This window comes from Notamacropus eugenii, chromosome 2, assembly GCF_028372415.1.
Source record: "Notamacropus eugenii isolate mMacEug1 chromosome 2, mMacEug1.pri_v2, whole genome shotgun sequence".
Taxonomy (NCBI): Eukaryota; Metazoa; Chordata; class Mammalia; order Diprotodontia; family Macropodidae; genus Notamacropus; species Notamacropus eugenii.
Window position 1 is genome coordinate 11,022,647 of NC_092873.1, and position 14,034 is coordinate 11,036,680.

Below are 14,034 nucleotides of genomic sequence, written 5' to 3' on the forward strand. Positions count from 1 at the left end.
TTATTCAGCTATTCCTTAAATGATATGCATCCCGTAGAGTTTCAGGTTTTGACCACCCAAAGGAGAGCTGCTATAAATATTTTTGTACATTTGGGACTCTTTCTCATTTTTGTGATCTCTTGGGGATACAGTGTTAGAAGCGGTAGTTCTAGGTCAAGGGCTGTGCACATTTTTTAGCTCTCTGGACATAGTTCCAAAATGTTCTCCAGAATGGTTGGATCAGGTCCCAGCTCCACCCACAAGAGATTAGTGTTCCAACTCTCCCACATCTTCTCCAACATGCATCATCTTCCTATTTTCTCATGTTACCCAACCTGATGGCTGTGATGTGGTATCTCAGAGTTGGTTTGAATTTCATCTCTCTAATCAAAAGTTCTTGAGAGCTTTTTTTTATATCACTCTAGACAGCTTTTATTTCTTCCTCTGAAAACTGCCTATTCATAACCTTTGACCGGTAATGGGCTGGGGATTGACTTCTATTCTTGTACATTTGACTCACTTCTCCATCTACTTTAGAAATGAGGCCTTTATCACAGACGCTAATTGCAAAAATTGTTTCCCAGGTTTCTCCTTTCCTCCTAATCTTCGTTGCATTGGGTTTGGTTGTAGAAAGCTTTTCAGTTTAATGGAATCAACATTTTCCATTTTGAATTTCATAATGCTTTCCACCTCCTGTTTAGTCAAAAATTCTTCCCTTCTTCATAAATCTGAAAAATAGACTATTCCTTGCTCCATTAATTTATTTATAGTATCAATCTTTATTCCTATAGCATGTATCCATTTGGAATTTATTCCTGTGTACGGTTTTGGGCAATGCTCTAACCCTAGTTTCCACCACAATGTTATCCAGTTGTCACAGCAATTATTGTCCAGTAGTGAGTCCTTATCCCAGAAACTGGGTTCCTTGGCTTTCTCGAAGTGTAGATTGCTATATTCTTTGACCACTGCGTCGGAAGGATGTAAGCTATACGACCGGTCTGCCCTTCTGTTTCTTGGCCCGTATCAAGAGGTTTTAATGATTGTTGCTTTATAATGAAATTTGGGATCTGGTAGATCAAGGTCACCTTCCCTGGTATTTCTCTTCATTAGTTCGCTTGATATTCTGGGCCTTTTTCTCTTCCCGACGAATTTTGATCTTATTTTGTCTAGCTATAGAAAATAATTGTCTGATAATCTGATTGTTATGGCACTGAATAAGTAAATTAACTTAGGTAGAATTGTCATGTTTTTTTAACATTGGCTTGGCCTAGCCATGAGCAACTAGTGTTTTTCCGCTTACTTAGACCTGTCTTTATTTGTGCAAAAACGGTTTTGTAATTGTATTCAGATAATCCCTGGATTTCTCTTGGCAGGTAGACTCCTAAATATTTTATAGTGTCTAACCTAGCTTTACAAGGAATTGTTCTTTCTATCTCTTGCTCTTGAGCTTTGTTAATAATATATAGAAATGCAGAAGATCTGTTCATTTTGCAACCTGAAACTTTGCCAAGTTGTTTATGATTTATCATTTCAAGTAGTTTTTTACTAGAGCCTCTGGCATTCTCTAAGTATATCATCATATCATTTGCAAAGTGAGATAGCTTAGTTTCTTCTTTGCCTATTCTAATTCCATCCTTTTCTTTTTCTTCTCCTATTGCTACCACTAATATTTCTAGTACCATATTGTATAACATGGGTGATAATGGACATCCTTGTTTCACCCCTGGTCTTCTTGCAAGTACATCTAGCTTATCTCCCTTGCATATGATGCTTGCTGAAGGTTTTCGGTAGATACTACTTATTGTTTTATTATTTTATGGGAAGTTCCATCTACTCCTATGCTCTCCAGTCTTTTCAATAGGAATGGGTGTTGTATATTGTCCAAGGATTTTCTGCATCTTTTGAGATAATCATGTGGTTTCTGTTAGTTTTTGACATGATCAATAATGTTAATAGTTTTCCTAATAATGAACCATTCTTTTCAAGGTAAGTTGCTGTATTTTTTTTTTTTTTGCTAAAATCTTTTTTAAAATTTTTGCACCAATATTCATTAGAGAAATTGGTCCAGGATTTCCTTTTTCTGTTTTGGCCCTTCCTGGTTTAGGTATCACAACGATATTTGCATCATAAAACGACTTTGAGAGGACTCCTTTGCCAATTTTCCCAAATACTCGATATAATATTGGAAGTAACTGTTCCTTAAATGTGTGATAGAATTCACTTGTTAATCCATCCAACCTTGGAGATTTTTTCCTAGGGAGTTCATGGATGGCTTGTTCAATTTCTTTTTTCCGAGACAGGGTTATGTAACTACTCAACTTCCTCTTTTGTTAATCTGGGCAATTCACATTTTTTAAAATAGTCATCCATCTCCTTTAGATTGTCGAATTTATGGGCATACAGTTGGGCAAAGTAATTTCTAGTTAATGTTTTAATTTCCGGCTCATTGTAGGTGACTTCAACCCTTTTCATCTTTGATAGTGTAATTTGCTTTTCTTCTTTGGTTTTGTTTTTTTTTTTTATCAAATGGCTCAAAGGTTTCTCAATTTTGTGGTTTTTCATAAAACCAACTTTGAGTTTCATTTATGACTTCAATAGTTTTCTTAATTTCCATTTTATTAATCTCTCTTCTGGTTTTCAGTCTTTCTGATTGGGGATTTACTTGGGGATTTTCAATTTTTTCTTGTTCTGGCTTTTTCACCTGCATGCCCAATTCGTTCATGTCCTTAGAGGAAGAAATTTTACATCTTTAAATTCCTACATCAGCCATTGTCTATTTTGAAATATTAAATGACTTTACTATATATCAGTCCAAAAACGTCTTAAGATGTTGTTTAATATACAAAACTATATAATTACCTTTACTATTCATCAGTCCACAATATATTACTAAATTCAAAGCTTTTTTTTAGCAGGGGTTTCTTGTTTATTAAGTATTTACAATTAGTTTGACAAGAGGAATTGGTTGCATCAATGAACATATGCAAAACTTTTTATTAACTTTGGGAATTTTCAATTATTGATATATATGTATATGTACACGTATACATAGATACACACACATACATAAATATGTATGTATGTATAGTCAAAGTCAGGTCCTCTGGTACGCTGAAATATGGGGCCGTGCTCTAGAGCCCTTCTGGAGGGGAGCACAAAGGTAAATGCATCAAGAAACAGGTACTACTGTGCAAGTTTTTGTATATAGGATTATTGTTGCACCTTTGATTGTGATATTGCCTACGTGAAAATTAATATATCCCTTCACCTTTCAGTGCTCAAGTCAATTCTCTGCCACCCGAAGTTTCACAGAAGGTGCTAACCTGCACTTGCAGAAGGAGATAATTCATGCCAACGGAAATACAAGTCTTGTCTTTATCACCAAAAAGAATTGTGTGATATGGGCTTGTATCCTGAGGCAGACATTTATATAACCCACTCATTAAACTGAAATTCATCTCATTGTTTCCTAAAGCTAAGGACAAGAAGAGAAAAGTAATTAACAAGAGCACTGGATTTCTTAATTCAACACAATACCTGGCAGAGCCAGGACTAGATCACTTAGTCCTAAATCCTGCCTGTCTTATCTAGCTACACTACAGCACTGTCTGACTTGGGAAGGACAACTTTTATTTGTCAGCATTTCCAATTTGTATTACCCATGAAGAGTTGTGCAACAAGATGACATTACTCAATTAAAGTAATGGCTTCATGAAAAGAAAACTGAATATCAATCATCAGGGAGAGAGAGAAAAAAGACTTTTGGATTGCAATGTTTTGGGATAATTTGTGACTTTGCTACCATAACCCTGAATTAAAATATCAAAGAAATGAGAATTACTGATTAGGGAATGCTCCACCCCAGAATACAATAATTTGTCAAAATGCCAGAAAACCAGAAAATTTCGAATTTCTCTGACAAATAATTTGGGCTTATTCTCAATTAATGTGAACAAAAGAAAACAAGAAATAATTACAAGGAAGGAAGATGTTGCTTCAGGGAACGAAAAATGACTACCAGGCCCCAGGATCGGAACTCTATCACACTCATACTTCATGATAAGAGCCTGGTTTCCTTTGCCAATATGATTTATAAGAAAATGTGTACGCAAAGGGTTCACTACTAATAAAACTCAAGAAAATATGTCCTCACTTTATTACTACTCTCATCTTCCCCTCAAAACAATGAAGATTTGAGGTTCATGGTCACAGCTCAGTGACTCCTCAAGTTCAAAAAAGTCATCACCAATTTTGTCTAATGCTGCATGAAGCTATGCTGTACTGCCACACTCGTGTATCAGATAACAAATTTTACTAATTCTTGGATGAACATAAATGAGATAGAACAAATAAATGTCTTATGGTACAGAATTTCAAGGAAAGCATACATATTTAATAAAAATATATTTAAAAAAAGAAATTTTTTTCTTCCTATTCCTATCCCTAGTTGTTTGAAGCTTTTAAAATTCTAACCTTACTATGGTTGCGCTTACACTCTGATTTGGGTTTCTATAGAAAATGATTCTGGTTATTATATATTTCATAAAGTCAGTGTCTGCATTCAGATATCTGTCACAAACCTACTTATGAATAGTTCTATCAGTAACAATCCTTTCAGTTTTCCCTATATTTATTTCCGTCTTGTAGACTATAAATTTTCTTGTTTGATGAAATTCATAGACATTCCACCTTCATTGAGTTTCCTAAGTACAATTATTTTTATTACAATTTGATTTGGAATTTCAAAAAATTTGATTAAATTTCTTTCTCTAGATAACATAATAGAAATTGAGGAATACAACTTGACATTTTTAATCTTAAAAGTTCATTCTATTTGCATGTATGTAGCTAGAGATATACTATTTTACAAACGAAGAAAACGAAGAAAAATGAAGTTCATTCATCACCTGACAAGCTATAAGCAAGGAATGTTTTCTGAAAAGGATGTGATTTTAGACTGTACTAGATATACTTAAAATTAAATACTGTTTCTTGTGCCATTGTGATTTCTTATTTCTTTTAAGGAACGATTTACATAGCTCATCTCTTTCAGATCTGTAGTGTAATATGCGCATGATCACACTTTCTTTTGAGCTCTGTTGGCATGAGCAAGGCATCTAAGCTAACTGCTCCTTAGTTTCATCACCATTCAAATGGAAGTAAACAGAATACCCACACTGCTTTTCTCACAAGGTAAAGGGTAAATTGATTTGAAACAGAAAACTCATAAATACGGGATGAAGTTATTATTGCAAGCCCAGGTCATTGAGATTCCCAATGGCCCAGCTGGCAGGATTCAATATTAGGCAACCACTCAGAAAAATCTCTTCTCTTTGAAAGTTTAACGGCCTGAATCAGGAGATTGGAAGTGTTCCTAGGATGATGTTGGAAGTGGGCACATGTGCAAATATCTACCAAAAATCTAGGAACATATATGTATTACCTTTCAAACCTTTGTCCCCTGTTCCCCCTAACTTCTGTGTCTTTTGCATCCTCTTTGGTATCTCTGAACTGAAAGCTTTATGAACATTTAGAAATGTTGGAAACGTTTAAAATGTATCCATTTCCAAAGCTTGGATAAGTGATTTTCATAGACTTCCAAAAAGGAAGAAGGCTTTGCTCTCCAGCTGTTTTACCGTTCTGCCTTTATATGTCCAAATATTAGATGAGCCCATCTGTGTCGGTGTGCCTCTGTGTGTGAACATGCTACAGTTACAGGAGACGTTTACGTACTTATTTTTCCCATGTTTTAGCATCAAAAATAACTAATATCACTACATATAATACATGTGAAATATGTTCAAAATTTTTCACATGATTTCATTAATTACATTTAGAACAATGGAGAAATCTGATAATTGTTATTGTAACTTGCTTAAAGAAATTTTTGGAGAAAGCAGACATTAATAACACAAAATACCTTGAGGCTGTTTTGTTCAGGATAATCAACCTACAAGGATAATTAAGTAAATAACCAAAAATAGACCAATTCCTACCCTTTAAAAGTATAAAATGGAAATAGAACATATATACATATATTTATATACATAAATATTTAATATATATGAAATTAAAGATTGCTCTTTCATTATTTTTTAAAATTAGCTATTTTTTTTAATTTGTCACTCTTACCTTCCTGATCGTTGGCAGGTCCAGTCACGGTAAATCTGGAATCAGCAGCCCTTTCCAAACTGCTGATTTGGAGTGAAAGGGGCTGATTAAGTGCCTTCTGTTGTCCATATTGATAAATTAGTTCGTAATGACTATGTACAAAGTAAAAGATAAAACAAAATATTTCTACATCAACCAAGATAAAATTATACGTACCGGGTCTCTGCATACCTTAGACTTTAATAATCAGATTATCAGCAAAATTGTTGTTATTCTTTTGATAAAGTCTGTAGGGTATAGCTAATTATTCAGCCTAAACCTAGTATACATGTACTCAGAGTCACAGTAATAGAGAAGTATAGATTCAGAGCTTTAGATCATCTACTCCAAACACTTTATTTTCTAGATTAAGTAACTGAGTTCCAGAAAAGGTTAACAGTTCTCCAGGGTGATCCATAAAGTGAGAGGCATCATTTTTCCTCAGGTCCTCTGATTCCAATTAGAGCACTCTTTCCCCTGACCAAACTGCCTCATTGTAAATTTTGATGTTGATTATTATATTTATTACTTATTCTCTTTAGCTGTCACTCACTTTCAGGTGTCCAACATATCATGTGGCTTTTCCTAAAACTAACTTTAAATCTACTATAACTGGAGGTATCAGCAAAGATTAAGAAACAAACAGGAAAAAAAAACCGTGTCTTTAAAGCAGACTTTATAAATAAATTTTTGTGAAGTGAACTTTTGGGATGATCAAATACTAAAATGTATGGAAAACATTGGAAAACCTTATAGAACTATAAAAATGGCACCTATCATCCTCGTTATCCTTACTTCTGAAAAATCTGATCTCACATACCCTGACTCTACTTTGTAACTCGTCTCATGCTTATGTCCTCCTGAACTTGGATAACCGAAATTGGCCTTTGGACCAACTTCTTCACAGTGCCTTGAAGTATGCTTGCCAGATGCTTGCCATATTATGCAACTATGAAAGTCCCAGACAGTCTCCTTTGTATAGAGGAGAAATGATTTTAAATGCAATTCCATACAAATTATTAGAATTAAAACGTTGATACTTACATGGAATGACCACTGAAAGCAGCATGTTCCTCAGCTGTCTGTCCAAATGCATCTCGGCAAGAGAGATCAATATCATATTGAAGAAGAAGACTGACTACACCTGTTGGTTTACAACGGGCAGCAATCATCAGGGCTGTTCTAGAATAACAAAGAAACCATCGACATTTCAGAATTTAAAGGAGTCACACGTAATTAGATTTCTCTCGATATGTTGCAACAAGAGGATATCTCATATATGAGGTTATACGCATGTGCAACATGAATACTTCGTGAGGGATGAGTACTTTTTGTGCTTATATGCAGCATGAAAAATGGCAGTTAGGAAAAGAAGGAAAGACAGGATTGAGAGGGGTATTTTTTGTCCTCTTAGAGTTCTAGCAGGAACTGTCCAATTCAAGATTTTCATGACAACAAGAAGGTAGTGCATCAGAGTAACTTGTGTACAAAAGTGAAGAACTTTCAAGGGAGCCTACACCAAGTTTCCACTTGTTTACTAGCCTTGAAAGGAAAGTGGAGGCTCTTTGAAAGTAATGTTTATGGACAAGCTCATGTAACTGAAGAAAGGTTCATCACCAGATAGCTAGGACCATTGGATTTCAGGAAGGCCCATTAACCCATGAAGGCAGTTGATAAAGAGTTAGTGTGATTACAAGCTGCACTAGTAGAGAAAATATCCAAAATCGTGAAAACAGAGATCTTCTGAAGTTCCGAGTTTGTGTTATGTTGAATAATTCACTGTCTTTCTGCCTAAGGCAGTATTGTAGGTATATCAGTAATGTCACGTAGAGGTGTGCTGTTCCTTGATTACTTCGTGATAACTCATGGGGCAGCGAGGTGGTGCAGTGCATAGAGCACGAGTGCAGGAGTCAGGAGGACCTGAGCTCAAATCTCACCTCAGATACTTGACACTCACTAGGTGTGTGACCTTGGCCTAGTCACTTAACCCTAATTGTCTCATCCTGGGTCATCTCCAGTCATCCTGATGAATATCTGGTCACTGGATTCAGATGGTTCTGGAGGAGATGTGAGGCTGGCAACCTGCACAGCCCTCCCTCGCTCAAAATAAAGTCAATTGCAAGTCATGGCAGTATTGCCCTGATGGCATGGTCTTCCTCTGCAAGGAAGGGTGAACACTCACGCAGTGATAACCGATATAATAGGCTAACTCTGTGGAAGGTGGAAGTAGTGTCAAAAATATCCATGTAATGTAAATATATTATATGGGGAAATTATGGATATTTTAAGGTATATTCAAGTGTTAATAAACTCTTTATGGCAGGTAGAAATGTTGATTCTGTTTAAATGTTTTTCTCTGATCCAAAATCTCAATACCAAACATAGCAAAAGGAACGAGTACAATATATTTGGGGGTGGCGCGGAATAAAGGATTATGGGAAAGATTGAAACTGATGGAGTTATGAAATATAGTATTAGCTCTTAATATTATCCTATCTTTTAAAATATTAGGTTTGTTTTTTAAAAGATTATTTTTAGTTTTGCGATCCAAGATGATGGAGTAAGCAGTAAATCGCCATAACTCTCCAATATTCACCTCGAAACAACCATAAAATACTGCCCTCAAACAAATCCTGCCACAGCAGAACCATCAAAGGTATAGGGTGAAACAATCTTAGAGCCCCCAAACCTTGGAAGATTGACAGGGAAGTTCTTTCTCACTTAGGTAAAAGGGAGCATACTCCAGGACAGGAAGTATCCCAACAGGGCAGCAGCAAGCCTCATCTCAACAAAGCAATGGTAGATTCGGAGTCCCAGTATAGGGAGTGGGCAGACTCCAGTTCTAAGAACTGACATGCCTCAGAATAGACTCAGCCAAACAGGTAGGGTCTATCCCTACAGGTGATTAAGGAAACAGGCAGCCACCAATGGTTACAATGCCAAGAACTTCAGGGTACATCTAGGGAAACTCAAGAACACTCCACCAGTCGTAGCACATGACAAACATCAGCAGTAGAACTCCGGGACAGCATCAGGTAAGCTGCCAGAACCCTACTATCTGCAGCAGTGCCTTTCATTCCCACTCCCATCCCCCGAGCAAACCACCGTAAAAGAGGGCTCCCACACGAGTCAGCAAAACATTGCAGCACCAGGTAAACAGCCAGGACCTGGAGACCCTGCTACAAAATTCTGAAACAGTGCCCTTTCCACATTGTGAGCAGAGCTCAAATTGAAAAGAAAGGGGGAAAAAAGACGAGCAAAAAGTCATTGGAAAAAATGACCATAGGAAGTTATTGTGGCCACAAAGAATGTGGAGGAAAAAAATTCAGAGAAGGAGAATGACGCCAAAACACGTATAGGCAAAATCGCAAAGCAAAAAGAGAAGTGAGCTCAATCCCAGAGAGAGCTCATGGAAGAGCTCAGAAAGGAAATTAAAATCATATAAGAGAGGTAGAAGGAAAAGTGTGCAAAGAATTGAGCGATGAAAGAGAATTGTGACAATATAAAATACTTGGGAATCTCTCTTCCAATACAAACCAACCAACAATGAACACAATTACAAAACGTTTTTCACTCAAATCAAGTCAGATCTGAATAATCTAAAAAATATCAGTTATTCATTGGTAGGCCAAGTTAATATGATACAAATGACAATTCTACCAAAAGTAATATCTTACTCAGTGCCATACCAATCAAACTACCAAAATTATTGTATAGAAATTAAAAAATAAAATTCATCGGGATGAACAAAAGGTCCAGAATACCAAGGGAATTAATCAAAAATAATACAAGTGAAGGTGATCTATCTCTACCATATATAAAATTCTATTGTATAAATCGACAATCATCAAAGCCACTTGGGACAGGCTGAGAAACAGAGTGTAGGATTAGTGGAATATGTTTGGTATCAAAGAACCAGGGTCAATGACTACAGTAATCTTCTATATGAGAAATCCAAAGATTCCAGCTTCTGAATTCACTAGTTGACAAAAAATGCTGAGAAAACCGGGGGAAAAAGTCTCATGACAGAAAATGTTATTCACATCCAGAGAAACAATTATGGAGTCTGAATGGAGGTGGAAGCATACTATTTTCTCTCCCTTTTGGTTTTTTGTTTTTTCTGTCTTCAGATTTTCCTCTTTTATTCTGCTACTTCTGTCAAACATGAGCAGTGTAGAAATAGGTTGAATATGATTGTACATGTACAGCCTATATCAGTTTGCATAACATCCTGGGAAAGGGGGAGGCCCAGGAAGAAGAGCAATTTGAACTCAAAATTTGAAAACTGCAAAAAATTGAAAAGTAAAAATAAATAAATTTTAAAAGAATAAAAGAGAGAAAATGTGACAATGTAAGTGCTTCCATCGTCCTCAAATATTAAAAGAACCAGGAGAAGGCTTCAATGCCTTTCTTGGATCCTCTATGTGGAATTTCTGGTATTAGGACAAAAATCCTGTAGCATAAGAAAGTATGGAAGGACTAAAATCTCAGCCAGTGGCATAAATATTCACAGTGATAAGGTCACAGGATCATGAAAGTCAGTCATCTTATTATTGTATTGATTTGTATTTGTCAGTGCACATATCCTTAAGAACAATGAAAGGAAGAAGAAGGAAAAATTACACACATCAATTCTCATGATTGACATGAAGATTATTTCATGTAGAGAATCAATTGCATCACGAGTACACAAAACAGCTATGTGATGATCTTAAGTCATTGAAAATCAAACAATGAAACCTGAGAAAATAAATCACTAATTGATGGTGGATGGCATGCCCACATGAATGGCTTTCTCTGCTGCAGAAGCATAAATAGTAGCCCTTTTCATAATTGATGTTTGTGCACATTGTCACCCTTTCTCAGTGATGAACAATTTCAATTATTGTTGCTCACTAAGAGTTCCCTGATTGAAGTTGTTCTTATTCCTCTAATAACAGTTACCTCTTTTTTTCTTGGAAGCTTTAATTACCGTACCTGTCAAGCCTATCCGATGTATTCACATTTGCTCCATTCTTTAAGAAAAGATCTACCATATCTCGGTTATTTTCTTTAACTGCAAGCAAAAGTGGTGTGCAGCCTTCCTGCAAAATCATATTAAAGATCAAGTTAAGGTATGCAAGAATTGTTTATATGATAGAATTCAGTTGAAGGCATGTTGTGAACATCCTGTGAACTTGCTAATGACATGCTAAGGAAGTAGGCTACAATGGAACTCTGGAATGAGAAGAGCAGGGCATAAATCCAGCTTCTGTTAGTTAATTTCCATGTGACCGTAAGTAAATTATTTCACTTCTTTGGGCCTTAATTTCCTCACATGTAAAATGAGGGAATGAAGTTAGATAGCCTCTGGGATTGCTTCCAGTTATTAATTTGTGATCAGGACGTAGAAAACCAGGATGTGTAAGAGATTTTCCTAATCTTTTAGGGGTACCTTCCTTTCCTCTGTCTTCATGTCATGATCAATGATCGTCTGCGTGCAGTCACCCTTATTTCCCCAGTACTTGGCCAAGCTACAACTAAGTTCTGGTCAGTTTTCAAGTTGCCTAGTTCTCTTCATCCTTTCCCCTGAAGTGTGTTACAACCAGCCTCAAAACTCAAGAAAATCTTGCCTTAAGGTGGCTGAACCTTGAAGAAAGTCATTCTCTTGATATTTTCCCTCCCTTCACAACCCTCCTAATGTATATTTTGATTTTTATTTTCTTTCTTGAGCAGCAGTGACGAAGAGTCAAACCTTTTCTTAAAAATCAGGAGATACTCAATAAGTCTAGAAAGGAAACGGCATAGCGTGTAGGAAATAGAAAAAAAAAAACACACCTACATACACTTAAGAATTTGTTCTTGTAAAATGTCTGTCTGCAGTTTTATGCTGAACAAATTTTTAACAGAATATTTTTTAAAACATTATGACATTTCTTCTTGACCAATTAACATTGTACTATCATAGGTAAAGGTTTATATGTAAAGTATTGCAGACAGATATTTGATGGAACCTTTGAATTCTGGGTACCAGACCTAATATAGCATGCAAAGAAAATTCTAGAGAGATAGATGTGGTGGACTGAATGGAGAGCCAAACTCAAAATCAGTGAAACAGAGATTCAAGGCCTGCTGCTGAGACACTTAGAGTGGCTAGGTGAGCCTGGGAAGTCACTTCACATTTCACCATTACAAACCATTCCCTAAGTCACGTTTTCATAACTTTTTGTGTGTGTGTGTCATGCACCCCTTTCCAGAATAATGCTTTTAAATACCTAAAATACAGAGAATGCAAAGGAAGCCAATAACATTGAAAGAACTATAAAATAAATGGTGATTTTTTTTGAAATTAATGGATCCCAGGTTAACAACCCTACTCGAAGATTAAATCTTAGAACAGGCCCTGGTCCAAAGCAGTCGAGGGAAGTTCCTCATTAAGAGTTCCGTTGTGAATGGAGTCTCCTCCCCGTTTTGCCTGGCCATCAGAAAATTCCCAAGGCCAATGAACTTTGACTAGAGATGGATTTTAAGATACTTGCATTAAAGAAATGCTTCCAAGAATATAATGTGCATTGGAAAATACCTGATTTACACATTTGATCTCAGAAAATATTTTCTCACACAAGAGGTAGACTTCTACCTTGTTTTTTGCTTCCATGTCTATTGTATGTCTAAGCAGCTTTGCTGCTATGGCTGTGTTAAGTCCAGAGGCAGCATAGTGAAGTGCAGTGTTGTCATGGGTATCCATCAGAGCAGGGTCTGCACCATAATCCAGCAGGATCCTTGCACACTCCTCCTGCTGACACTGTACTGCCTGTGAATGGAATGTAGAGAAAGAGACAATCAATACTCTAAAAAGTATTTAGTATACTAAAACATCATTAGTGATATTTAAATAATTTAGTAAAGCACATTTTCTTACTCCAAACGCATTCTATAGACCAGCAAGGTTAACTAGGGCATACCTTCATTAAAGATGTCTGATAGTTCTTGTCACGCAGGTTTATTTTGCATTTTCTCTCTACTAAGAGAGACACAACATCTGGATGGCCATTTGCAGAAGCCAGGTGTAGAGGTGTGCTATGAAAATGAGAGCTAAGTCAATGCTTGGTAATTACGAAAATCAAAATTGTACTCTTATTAGGTACTATACTTGTAACATAAAATGCATTATTGTTACTCCGCCTGAAATCGAAATCGCTGCCCAAATAAATATAAGTGGCCACCCTTCTCACCCGAGGACATCTACAATGTGCATTAGTTCTTCTGACCGGATATGATGAACAAAAACGTCTGGGAAATAAATAGCAGACTCAGAAGAACATTTCACTGGAAGAGAGCAGCATTTGCTCCCACCACGTCACTGAGAAAGAGTAAGTCAGCTGGAAGCAGACTACAAGTAAAAGGAAGGAGTTTCCCCTCCATTAAAAATGGGCAGGCAGGAGGGTCAGGGGTCACCAGCACTCAGAACTTGGGATCCAATCTCCAGGAGGCAGAGCCTGCGCCTGCTCTGGCCCAGGTGCTCAAAGGACAAGTTTTCCAAGGATTAGCCAAGGCACATGCAGACTCGTGGAGGGAGGGTGAAGGAGGGGGTGTCTTACACTGTTCCTGGGGGGGGCCATCCCTTCTCTCACCCCCAGCGCCCTCTCACCGCTTCTCTTTATCCAGATCGTCCACGTGTGCCTGGCCCAGCAGCAGCAGGTGCTGCACCCTGGCCACATCCCCGAAGGAGGCAGCTTTATGGATCTTCCCGAGGTCCTTCATTCTGATGACATAACCGGCACCTGGGACCAAGGGTCGGACCTCGCTGTCTCTCCTGGGAGAGGAGGAGCCAGATGGAGACCGCTCTCTCCTTCTCAAGATTTTGAAAATCTTCCTCATCCTGAGGGCGGGCTTCAGAGATGGTCTGGAGAACTCACTTGGAGA